Source organism: Vulpes lagopus, chromosome 2 (genome assembly GCF_018345385.1).
Source record: "Vulpes lagopus strain Blue_001 chromosome 2, ASM1834538v1, whole genome shotgun sequence".
Taxonomy (NCBI): domain Eukaryota; kingdom Metazoa; phylum Chordata; class Mammalia; order Carnivora; family Canidae; genus Vulpes; species Vulpes lagopus.
In genome coordinates, this window is record NC_054825.1 from 167,674,969 (window position 1) to 167,687,424 (window position 12,456).

Sequence of the window (12,456 nt, forward strand, 5' to 3'; positions counted from 1 at the left end):
GAAGGATGAATACATTATTGTTAATTACATTTTTATGCAATGGTCACTGTAAAAAACTATTGTTATTTGCGCAAATTTATGATAGAACTTATGTTTCAAAGAAATAAAGATGGGGAGCAGAGAGGAATACCTAGAAATATCCATATATTCAATACAATATATGTTTGCAGATCTTATTTACTGAACGTTAGGCAGGAAGTCAGGCATGAGCTACAGGAGAATGGGCCTTAGATGTCCTGATGGAGAGCCCCAAACAAGGATTGCCCAGGGACCACCCTTATCCCATCCTTATCCCATCCACCTTATGCCCATGATTTGTGTTTACAACATCCTGGCAGAGGAAGAGTTAAGTTTGTTGTGCTTGTTGCACTTGTGCAGAAAGCAGCCTCTTGTCCTTATCTGACCTATCTCCAGAATAGAAATAGTGTCCCAGTTTCCTACCCTGCCCAGGCATTTCCAATATATTTTGGGAAAGGACATGTGTAGTTGGCTAGTTATTATATAATCCAGGTCTGTCACTTAGATGTCAGGACCCTAAGACCAGACCAAAAGAAAAAGTTGAGATAAGCCCACACCCTGGAGTATGTCCTGGGTGGGGGAGGTGCATAGTCTCTGTTGATTGGCTTACTCCTCCTTTGGAGTGTACTTACACAACTTTACTTTCATTTCACTGTCCTGCAATTCCTTTCTGTACCAGTGAAAAGGACTGAGGCTTCTTTTCTTTTCCATCTACCTCTCAATAAAAAACGTGTATTCTGGGATCCCTGGGTGGCGCAACGGTTTGGCGCCTGCCTTTGGCCCAGGGCGCGATCCTGGAGACCCGGGATCGAATCCCACATCAGGCTCCCGGTGCATGGAGCCTGCTTCTTCCTCAGCCTGTGTCTCTGCCTCTCTCTCTCTCTCTCTGTGACTATCATAAATAAAAAAAAATTAAAAAAAAAAACGTGTATTCCTCCCGTTACACACAACACTCTCTCTCTCTTTTTTTTATTTATGATAGTCACGCAGAGAGAGAGAGAGAGAGAGAGAGGCAGAGACACAGGAATAGAGAGAAGCAGGCTCCATGCACCGGGAGCCCAACATGGGATTCAATCCCTGGTCTCCAGGATCGTGCCCTGGGCCAAAGGCAGGCGCCAAACCGCTGCGCCACCCAGGGATCCCACACGCAACACTCTCTTATGAAGTACTTAGTGTACGCTAGGGACTATCCCAAACACTTTCAACTCTGGGATTCTCTTGTCACAACTTTTTTTAGGTAAATATTATTATTTCCTTCATTTTACAGTTTAGGAGCCAAAGACAGAGGAAGGTTTAAGTAATTTGTCCATGTTGCTCAATTATCAAGCACTAAAGCCAAGTTTCAACATTTGGCATTTGACAATCAGAGCCTGAGTGCTAAACTACTCACTAGCCACATCTTGTATTATCTACATGCATGAACAGATATTTCATTTCAATCAATTGATGATGCCAGAGAGATACAGCATGTCATGGAAATTCAGTTATTTTCATCTGTATTTCTATCTGGTGCCCTCAAGAGAAGTTCCAAATACTTTAGCATGTCACACACAGGAAACTTCCATGTTTTTTCCTCTTCAAATCCACTTTCTATTCATGTCCAGCCATAGCGAATAACTTGGACTTATAAAAAAAAAAAAAAGCTTCTTTGTATCTGCTGTTCATTATATCATACCTAGTTGCTCCATTCACTTCCAGGGCATAGTCTTCATCTACAGCTTAAATATTCCTCACTCCAGTAAGACTTCTTGTGGGTTTTTGTCTTGTACACTAATAAAAAGCAATATGTAGTAACAAAGACTACAGACTCGGAATCAGGCTGCTTAGGTTAAAATACTACTCCTGCCAATTATTCTGTGAACTCAGTCTCTTTTTTCTTCACTTGTAAAATGGAGATAACAATCGGATTGATATGAGGAACGTATTGATAAATACCTGAAAGAGCACTGGAAACTCTGACTCTGTAAAAAGTAAATATTTTCCTCAGATGATAAGAAACATCAGTGAGGGATGGTTGGTTTAGTAACCTTGCTTTAAGATCATTAAAATACTACCAACAATTGTACAGCAATTTTTAAATGCTGTGGGGGAAAAAAACTGGCAGATTCTACAACCCGCTGAAAGTGAGATAAAGGATTACTAAAGTCTCTGTTATTCCCTTTTATCATTTTCTAAATCCATTTAAGGAAAAAAAAAATCCATTTAAGGAATTCTGAGTAAAATCCGAGTAAAATCCAACTGATCTCCAGGCCCATGTTGCAGGATGTTGGGCAGCTACACTGACCACAAACACTGAGGAACTTCTGCCAAGTCTCTGGCTGGGTGCAGAGCACACTGTAAAGAATGGGACACACCTGCAGCAAAGTAGCATGCACCGAAGGGAGAAACAAATAAAAAATTAAGATTTAGGGGCACCTGGGTGATTCAGTGATTGAGCGTCTGCCTTCAACTCAGGTTGTGATCCCGGGGTCCCAGGATAGGGTCCTGCATCGGGCTCCCCACAGGGAGCCTGCTTCTCCCTCTGCCTATGTCTCTGCTTCTCTCTGTGTCTCTCATGAATAATTAAATAAAATTGTTTTCAAAAACACTAAGATCTAGATGACTATACCAAGTCAAACTCCAAGAAACCAAATGCATAACTATTCCTCTTCAAAGTTCACTATTTCTATATCTCCTAGCTTATGTAACTACCATCCTCCTAGTTGCCAGGAATGAAAACCCTGAATTAACATTTATTCTCCTTTGCTTTCTATATACAATCAATTTGTTAATGGATTTTGAACTCTAGTGACTCCATGACTGGGAGTTGGTTTAAAATACAGCGGCTTGGAGGCGGGGCAAGATGGCAGAAGAGTAGGGGCTCCAAGTCACCTGTCCCCACCAAATTACTTAGATAACTTTCAAGTCATCCTGAAAACCTACGAATTCGGCTTGAGATTTAAAGATAGAACAGCTGGAATGCTACAGTGAGGAGAGTTCGCGCTTCTATCAAGGTAGGAAGACGGGGGAAGTACAGCAGCTCTGGGGCGCCAAGGTGGCTCAGTCAGTTAAGCATCCAGCTCTTGATCTCAGCTCAGGTCTCCATCTCAAGGTTGTGAGTTCAATCCCTGCACTGGGCTCCACGCTGGGCATGGAGCCTACCTAAAAGAAGTATGTCAGCTCTCCTTCCCCCCACTCCCCCCAAAAGTATTTTGTGTGAGAATGAGAATGGATGAAATAAGATAAGAAAAATGTTGACAAGGGTTGCAGATGACTGATGTGTGTTTGTGTGTGGAGTGGGGTACATTATGGTGTTTTCCCTGATTGTGTACATTTGGGATTTTACATAATAAAAATTTAAGGAAGAAGTATCATGCACAGTACACCCCCAATGCATAAATGCATTACAAATGTTAACAGAGGTTATCTCTAAACCCTGAGATTATGGGTATTTCTTTTTTTTTTTTTTTGATTATGGGTATTCCTATTCTCTCCTTTTTACATAAATTTTTGTATGTCCTAATCTCTCTATAATGGGAATGTATTCGTTCTGTAATTAGAATATAAAGTATAAAGCCCTAAACCATCTTTCAAATTTGATAGAAAAAGACATCCTCAAACTATATACAGAATTATTTCCTATACTATTTAAAAAAAAATACAACATTGATATTAAAAGCAAAGATTTAAGTGTCTAACACCACGGGTTCAAATAGCAGTTCTTCCTCTTACTAGCTCTAAGTTTTGGGCAAACAAGGTAAACTTACCAAGAGTAATCAAAAAGAAAAAAAAAGATTTTCCTTATCCAAAAGATGCATTCTTCCTGCCCTTTTTCTTAGAGCATAGGAAACCATGGAGCTTTCCCACAGGAAGCCAAGTGCTTTTTTGGATCTTTTCTCTGACCTTTAGACACACATGTAAATCTTGTTAGACGTCAAATAACCTTCTTACCACGTTTAAAATCCAGAAGTGTTTTTTAAAAGTCTGGCTTTAAATTTAAAAATTTCAAAATAAAAGGTTGAGGCTTTGTCCCCTTTAAATGTAAAGATCCGAGAAAATAATGTGGCGTCCCTATCACTGTGGGAGTTGAACCAAGGTGTTTTTCCCTGAATTGTGTATCTGCTAACAGGGGAGATAAGATATATTATTCCCTCAGATAAAGTCCATTAAGTAAAACATGATTCCCTACCCCCACAAGGCTGTTGAGGTCTTTTCATGAATTAAGTCGTATAAAATGATAATGGACCGCTACCAATGAATGACACTTGAGAGATGAGGATAGCAAGATATCTTGTAAGATAGCAAGAGAAATTATGTAAATCGCACAACGCTGTTCTGCTTGGAAGTGGCAGAGCTGACCGGCAGGTGAGGAAAGCGGCCTGGAGCGCCAGGAGACGGGCCGGCCCAACCCCCAGGAGCACCAGGCGCTCCTCACGAGAAGTTTAGCGGAGAGGAACGCAACTCTCTACCACCACCACCCTCGCCCGCCGCCGCGGTTCTCGCACCTTCCCCGAGAACTAGGGCCCCGCTGACTCCTCGCCCAGGCCATGGGGAGTTCCAGGCTTGAAAGAGCCCCCGGGAAAAAAAGAAAAGAAAAAAAGAAAGAAAAGAAAAGAAAAAAGGAAAAGAAAAGAAAAGAGAAGAAAAGAAGGAAAGGAAGGAAGGAAGGAAGAAAGGAAGAAAGAAAAAAAGAAAGAAAGAAGAAAGAAAAGAAAAGAAAAGAAAAGAAAAGAAAAGAAAAGAAAAGAAAAAAGAAAGAAAGAGTCCCGAGATGGAAAACACATCTACCTGACAGGAAGATGGGAAGCTGCGCAGCCCTACTTCTATTGAGAGAGTCTCCTTCCTACTAGAGGGAGCTCCTGCACCACTTCCCACAATTCCCTCGTCAGGCCGTCCAGAAGCGGAAGTGCTCCGGGCTACAAGAGCCCCGGACTACACCTCCCAGAATGCGGAAGAAAAATGACGCCCTCAGTTCCGCCTCCTAAAGCGTAATTACTTCCGGGTACAATGAGGCTCTGGGTATTAACTCCTAGAATGCCAGAGGGAATCTGTACGGAATTGTGCCACCTTAGGCTGCGAGTGTCTTCTTCCGTGGCTCCTAGATTCTGTTCTTGAAAACTGAGCAGCCCTGCATGGAGCCTGCTTCTCCCTCTGCCTGTGTCTCTGCCTCTCTCTCTGTGTGTCTCTCACGAGTAAATAAATAAAATCAAGAAAGCAAACAAAGAAAGCAAGAAAGCAAAGCAAAACAAAGAAAAAAGAAAACTGAGCAGGACTTTAGCCACTCGGTAGGAGGGGTCGGGAGGAAGTTGGGGTAGGGAGGTGAGCAATCCCAAAGAGCTGCGCTGTAGGAGTAAAAGTTGAGGGGAAATGGATTGTCTTTGGTAGAGACTGAAGACAAACTCCAAATCACCTCACTAATTGAAATTGGATTAGAGCAAACCTTTTTTGTTACGCTCTTCAAGCACCTAGCAGAAACTAAGGAAAATCTTTTCTAGAGAAAGAGCCTCGTCCCGGGCTTCAAATATTTCTATAACTTTAAAATGTATTAATACTAGACAAAATAGTCCATGAAGATAAAAGCATTATGAGATGTGTATAAAGAAACAGTTTGAAGTTTCAAGAATAACAGCTTCAACCTAATAAAAAGCAAACTTTAAAAAGCAAAATTAAGAGGTACCCGGGTAGCTCCGTTGGTTAAGCTACCGACTCTTGATTTTTGGCTCAGGTCAGGATCCACGTGGGATCCAGCCCCAAGCAGGACTCCCTGCTGAGTGTGGAGCCTGCTTGAGATTCTCTCTCACCCTCTCCCTCTGCCCAAGGAAAAAAAGACAGAAAGGATACATTACCAATTTCAGTGATAAAAATTGAAACATCAGTAAAGATATTAAGAAAACATTATGGAAAACATTACAATGGCAAATTTGAAAATATATGAATATATATGAAATATATGTGAAATGATTATAAACTTAGAAAAATCCACCTTAAAACTAAAATAAATTTACACAATATACACAATAATTACACATAATACTTAGTGATAAAATATTGAAAATTTTATCGTTGAGGACAGGAATCCGAAGAAAATGCTGAATTACCACCCCTTTAATGAAATTGTACTAGGCCCAGTATCCAGTAAACTGGTCAAGCTTATTTGTCAATTCCAATAACTTAGTTGTAAGTTAGATTTTAATACATAATCATATCATTGGTAAATAAGTTGTATTTCTTCTTTTTCTTAAGATGTTATCTATTCATTCATGAGAGAGACACACACACACACAGAGGCAGAGATATAGGCAGAGGGAGAAGCAGGTTCCCTGCAGGGAGCCCGATATGGGAATCAATCCAGGGACTCCAGGATCATGCCCCGGGTCGGAAGGCAGGCACTAAATCACTGAGCCACCCAGGAATCTCCATATTTCTTCTTTTTCAATATTTATATTTTTATGTATTTTTCTTCTGTGCATTGACAAGAACTCTTGTTTTTTTTAGCCCCTTCATACTTTTCAAAACGATTCCTGCTGGAATATTTTAAGCAAATTGCAGAATTTGTTTTCAGTATGATTAAATTTAAATCCTAGAAAATGTGGTAAAATATGATAAAATAATTTTGTATTTATTCCTTTTCCCCCCCATGGAACACTTTCATTCACTCCTTTACCCATAGGATATTATTTCATTTGATGTACAATTGACTCTTGGACAACACAGGTTTGAATTGTCAGATCCACTTATACTTGGATTCCTTTTTAGTAAATATCATACAGCACTATAAGTGTATTTTCTCTTCCTTATGATTTTCTTTTTTGTAAAGATTTTATTTATTCATGAGAGACACAGAGAGAGAGAGAGGCAGAGACACAGGCAGAGGGAGAAGCAGGCTCCATGCAGGGAGCCCGATGTGGGACTTGATCCTGGGACCCTGAGATCATGCTCTGAGAAGAAGGCAGACACTCAACCTCTGAGCCACCCAGGCGTCCTGATTTTTTTAATAACATTTTTTTTCTAGCTTACCTTATTGTAAAAATAGAATATATAATACATGTAACATCCAAAATATGTGCTAATTGTTTCAGTAATGCTTTGGTCCATAGTATGCTATTAAGTTTTGGGAGTTAAAAGTTATACACAGATCTTCAATTGGGTGGGTCCAATTAGTGTTCCTAATCCGGTGTTGTTCTAGGGCAGCTGTATTTCTTTTTGTGTGTATTCTTGTGCAAAATATGTGTGATGCAGTTTTGCATGAAATTTTACACTCCGCATCCAGTAGTATGTCTTTAAAGTTCATGTTTTTTCAGCATACATCTAAACTATATTATATTTAAAAAACTATATTATAGAACTCATCCACAACATCTTATCTATTTACTCTTCCATGACAGACACCCAGTTTTCCATTGGCAATTATAAGGTGATAGGTCTCCATGCTCCTATACAAATGTATGAGAATTTATTTAGGACATATATCTGAGGAGTGCATTTGTTGGTTTACAGCATATTCATATACTTACAAATAATAGCTACTTTAACCTTTTGGGAAAATGCTGGACTATTTTCAAAAGCCTTTGCATCATAGTACATTCCCATTCACAGTGTATGATGGTTCTGACTTCTCCACTTCCAATTCTTTTATTATCTAGTTGTTTTGTTTTGGGTATAGCCAATCTGGTGAATGTGAAGTGCTATCTCATTGTGGTTCTGATTTACATTTTCCTAACAGCTAATAACACTGACCACCTTTTTATGTGTTTATTGGCCATCTGTATATCTTCTTGAAGAAATGTCTATTCAAATCCTTTGGACCATTGTTTAATTGTCTTTTTATTACTTAATTTTAAGTACTTTATATATTCTACTTACAACTTCCTTATCAGATATACAATTTCATATATGATATGAAAACAAATATGTTTTTCCATTCTGTGGATGTCTTTCCACTTTATTGATGGCATTTTTGATACACAAAAGTTTATAATTTTGGTGAAGTCCAATAAACCTATTTTTTATTGTTGTACCTTATGCTTTCATGTCACGTTCAAGAAACTATTGCCTGGGGTGCCTAGGTGGTACAGTCAGTTGAGAATCTGACCCTTGGTCTCAGCTCAGGTTGTAATCTTGAGGTTGTGAGATTGAGCCCATATGGAGCTCCATGCTAGGCATGGAGTCTGCTTAAGACTCTCTTTCCTTCTGCCCCTTCCCTTGTGCTCTCTCACTCTCTAAAATAAATAAATAAAATTTTATTTTAAAGAAAGAGAAAACCATTGCCTAATCCAAGGTCATGAAGATTTTGCTTGTTTTCATCTAAAAGTTTTATAATTTTTAGTTCTTACATTCAGATCCTTGATCCATCTTGAGTTAGTTTTTGTATATTGTGTGTGGTAGGACATGCAATTTCTTTTGCACATGCATATCCAGTTGTCTCAGCACCATTTGTTGAAGAGACTGTTCTTTGGCCACTGAATTATCTTGGCACCTGAACTGGATTTTTTAATTCATTTATTGTGTCCTACATTGAATAAACATCCTTAATTATGAAGAAATTAATTTAACAGAATTTGTCTTAATTTCTGTGCTTTTGAAACTCCCAAGTTTCAATAATATTAACTTGCATTTTTTAAATTTTTAATTTTTTGAGCATTAAGACCAGCTTTATTTTTTAATTTAAATTCAATTAGCCAACATATAGTACATACTTAGCTTCAGAAGCAGTGTTCAATAATTTATCAGTTGTGTGTATAACACTCAGTGCTCATCACATCATGTGCCCTCCTTAATGCCCCTCACCAAATTACCCCATCTTCCCACCCACTTCCCCTTATCTTGCATTTTAAAAATTAACTTTCTTGGGGTACCTTGTTGGCTCAGTCAGTTAAGCATCTGACTCTTGATTTTGGCTCATATAAAAAACTCAAGGTTGTAAGATAGAGCTCTGCATTGGGCTCCCTGCTGAGTATAGAGCCTGCCTAAGATTCTCTCTTGGGGCAGCTGGATGGCTCAGTCAGTTAAGCAACTGACTGGATTTTGGCTCAGGTTGTGATCTCAGGGTCCTGGGATGAGCCCCACTTCTGGCTCTGCACTCAATGAGGAGTCTGCTTATCCCCCTCCCTCTGCTCCTCCTCACTCTCTCTCTCTCCAACTCTCTCAAATAAATAAATAAATCTTTAAAAAAAAGATTCTCTCTCTCTCCCTTTATCTCTGTCCCCCAATTTTTTAAAGAAATTTTTAAATTTCTAAAATTTAAATTTCTAAAAATTAACTTTCTAATTTATTCTTTATATTTAGATACTTTAATCCTTTTAGAGTCTACCTATGTATATGATATTAGAGGAGCATCCACTTTATTTTTCTACATATACAAAAGAAACAGAATAGAGGTATTTATAGGTAGAAAATTCCATAATTTAAATGTCAGCTACCATAGTGATCTACAAAAACGGTGCAAACTCAATTAGATACTAGCTTTTTTCCCGGAAGTTTTCTGGATGCAATGGTTATGAAAACTTTGTAAAGAAGTAAAGAGCTAAGAATAGTAAAGATAATGTGAAGAGAGCAAAATAGAGGACTTTATCACATATTAAATCATTGTAAAGCAACAATATTTAAGAAAGTGTGATGTTTGCTTAAAGATAGATAAATAATGAAGAATAGAGTCCAGATCAAAGCAGACCATCTTATTTGGTTTGTGAAAAGGAGACACTGCAAGAGAGAGAGAGAAAGAGAGGGGGGAGAGGGAGGGAGAGAGAGAGGGGGGGGGTATTTTAGATATATTTCTCTATCATTTTGATGTCCGTATAGAGGAAAAAAATATTTACATCTACTTCATAGAATCTACAAACATAACTTCCATAAGGACTGCAGATCTAATTTTGAGAAGTAAAACAATGAAGCTTTTAAGAATAAAACCTAAGAGAGCATGTTTGTTACCATAGAATAGAGGAACCAAAGAGCACCCACTGCTAAAATAAATAAATAAATAACTACATTGGACTATTTTAAAATTAAGAACCTCTCTGCACCAAGGCACCATTAAGATAATGAAAAAGGTAATCCCTAAATTGGCAGAATTTGTACGTCATATATATTACAAAAGACTTAGATACAGAATATACACATTCTTGAATCATTCAGAAAACACCAGCCAAACAAATAGAAAAAATGTATTAAAAAAAACTGAACAGGAGGTTCAGAAAAGAGGATATCAAAATGTCCAATAATCATGTGAAAAGACATTCAGCTTCATTAGCTATTTTAAAAACACAACTTAAACTATTTTGAAATTCTTTTTAAATATTTTATTTATTTATTCATGAGAAACACAGATTGAGAGAGAGGCAGAGACAGAGGCCGAGGGAGAGGGAGAAGCAGGCTCCGTGCAGGGATCCTGATGCAGGACTAAATCCCAGGACCGCGGGACCGTGCCCTGAGCCAAAGGCAGATACTCAACCACTGAGCCATCCAGGCATCCCTATTTTGAAATTCTACCACATTCCAACCAGAAGGGCAAAATTAAAAAGAAAGAATAAAAGTTGACAAAGATATAAATACTTGTATCCTGCAGATAGGAATGTAGTCTGATATAACCCCTTTGGAATAAGGTTTTGCAATAACTACTAAAGGTGAGTAGCTCTAGTACTACTACTAAAGTAGTTATTAAAATTACCCTATAACCTTTTCATTAGAAATATTCCCAAAAGAAATAGATCCATATATTCAGCAACATACATGTCCTTTTATGCTCATACCAGCACTACTTTTAATAGCCAAGGACAGGACCATCTACAACCAAACGGATAAATAACTGTGGTATATTTATACACTAAAATAATACACAGCAATGACAGTGAATCAATTACATTCACCCCCAACAGTATGGATGAATGTCATGGACATAATGTTGAGCGAGTGAAGCCAACACAAAACTATACATATCTTATGAGACTATATCCAGTATAAAAACAACAAAACAAATCTGTGCTATTATAAATCAAAATAGTGGCTACTTTGTGAAGGTGGAGGGCAATGATTTGAGTGAGACATGAGGTGATAGGCTAGTGCAGGTCTACAAATGTGCAATAGTTTTATTAGGGGAAATGACTGTGAGAGAAAATGGAAAGTGAGCAGAAGAGGCTGGAATAACTGCCAGACTAGGACATGTCTAACATTGAGTAAAGGACAGGGAAGGAAGATTGGGTGGAATGACTGTAGATCTCTACCTAGCTAATCTTAGAAAAGTTAGTCAAGTTCATTGGAAGTCCTAGAGACAATGTTATCTGCCTGACAGAGGAGTCCCACATTCTAGGAATGGGCCTATATTAGAATCCTTGCTGCACTTAGTTACTGACCAGCAGTGGTACTTGGGACATTTGGCTTCAGTGCAAATACAGCAATGCTCTTAAAACACAGCAACTGGAACCCTTTGGTCACTTGCATTAGGATATTTGTGAAGTGCATACTCATGGCTATCACAGGTGTTAGTTTGATTTATTTAGGTTTTGGTTATTTGACTGTTGAAAATTAACCTATGATGTGCACTTTTTACATGCATTTATACTTCCATGATAAATTTAAAAATATGTAGTCCCATTCATATATTAGAAAACTCAATACTGTAAAGATGCTCCCATGAATGAGCTATATATTTAGCAAAAATCCCAACAGATTTTGTGTGTGTGTGTGTGTGTGTGTGTATGTAAAGTAAAAAAGCTGATTTTAATATATATTTTTAATTTTAAAGCAATCTCTAGGGATGCCTGGGTGGCTCAGTGGTTGAGTGTTTGCCTTCGGCTCAGAGTGTGACCCTGGGGTTGCAGGATTGAGTCTCACCTCCGGCTCCCTGCATGGAGCCTGCTTCTCCCTCTGCCTGTGTCTCTGCGCCTCTCTCTCTCTCTCTCTCTCTCTCTCTTTCTCATAAATAAGTACCCAATATGGGGCTCGAATTCATAACCCCAAGGTCAAGAGTCACATGCTCTATCAACTGAGCCAGCCAGATGCACATGATTCTATAATTTATAAGGAAAAGTAACAGTCAATAATAACCACGACCATCTAAAAGAAAATAGAAAGGGGTGGATTTATACTACAAGATATCAAGACCTTTTATGAGTTTACAATAATAAAACGGTATATTACATATGCAACAATATATGAATAGATGAGAAGTAGACAATACAAGGTTCAGAAGCAGATTCAAACATGTCCAGTCCCTTGATATATGACAAAGATGACAAGAATAATGAGGAAAGTACATTCTTTTCAAGAAGTGAGGCTAGGTCCTTTGTATAGTCATATGGAAAAATAATTAATCTTGATCTGTATACAAACACCAATATGAAATGAAATGTGGATCTTAAAAGATTTTTAAAAGAGCTACTAAAATATCTTCATAAATGGGTGACGGGCACTGAGAGGGGCACTTGATGGGATGAGCACTGGGTGTTATTCTGTATGTTGGCAAAT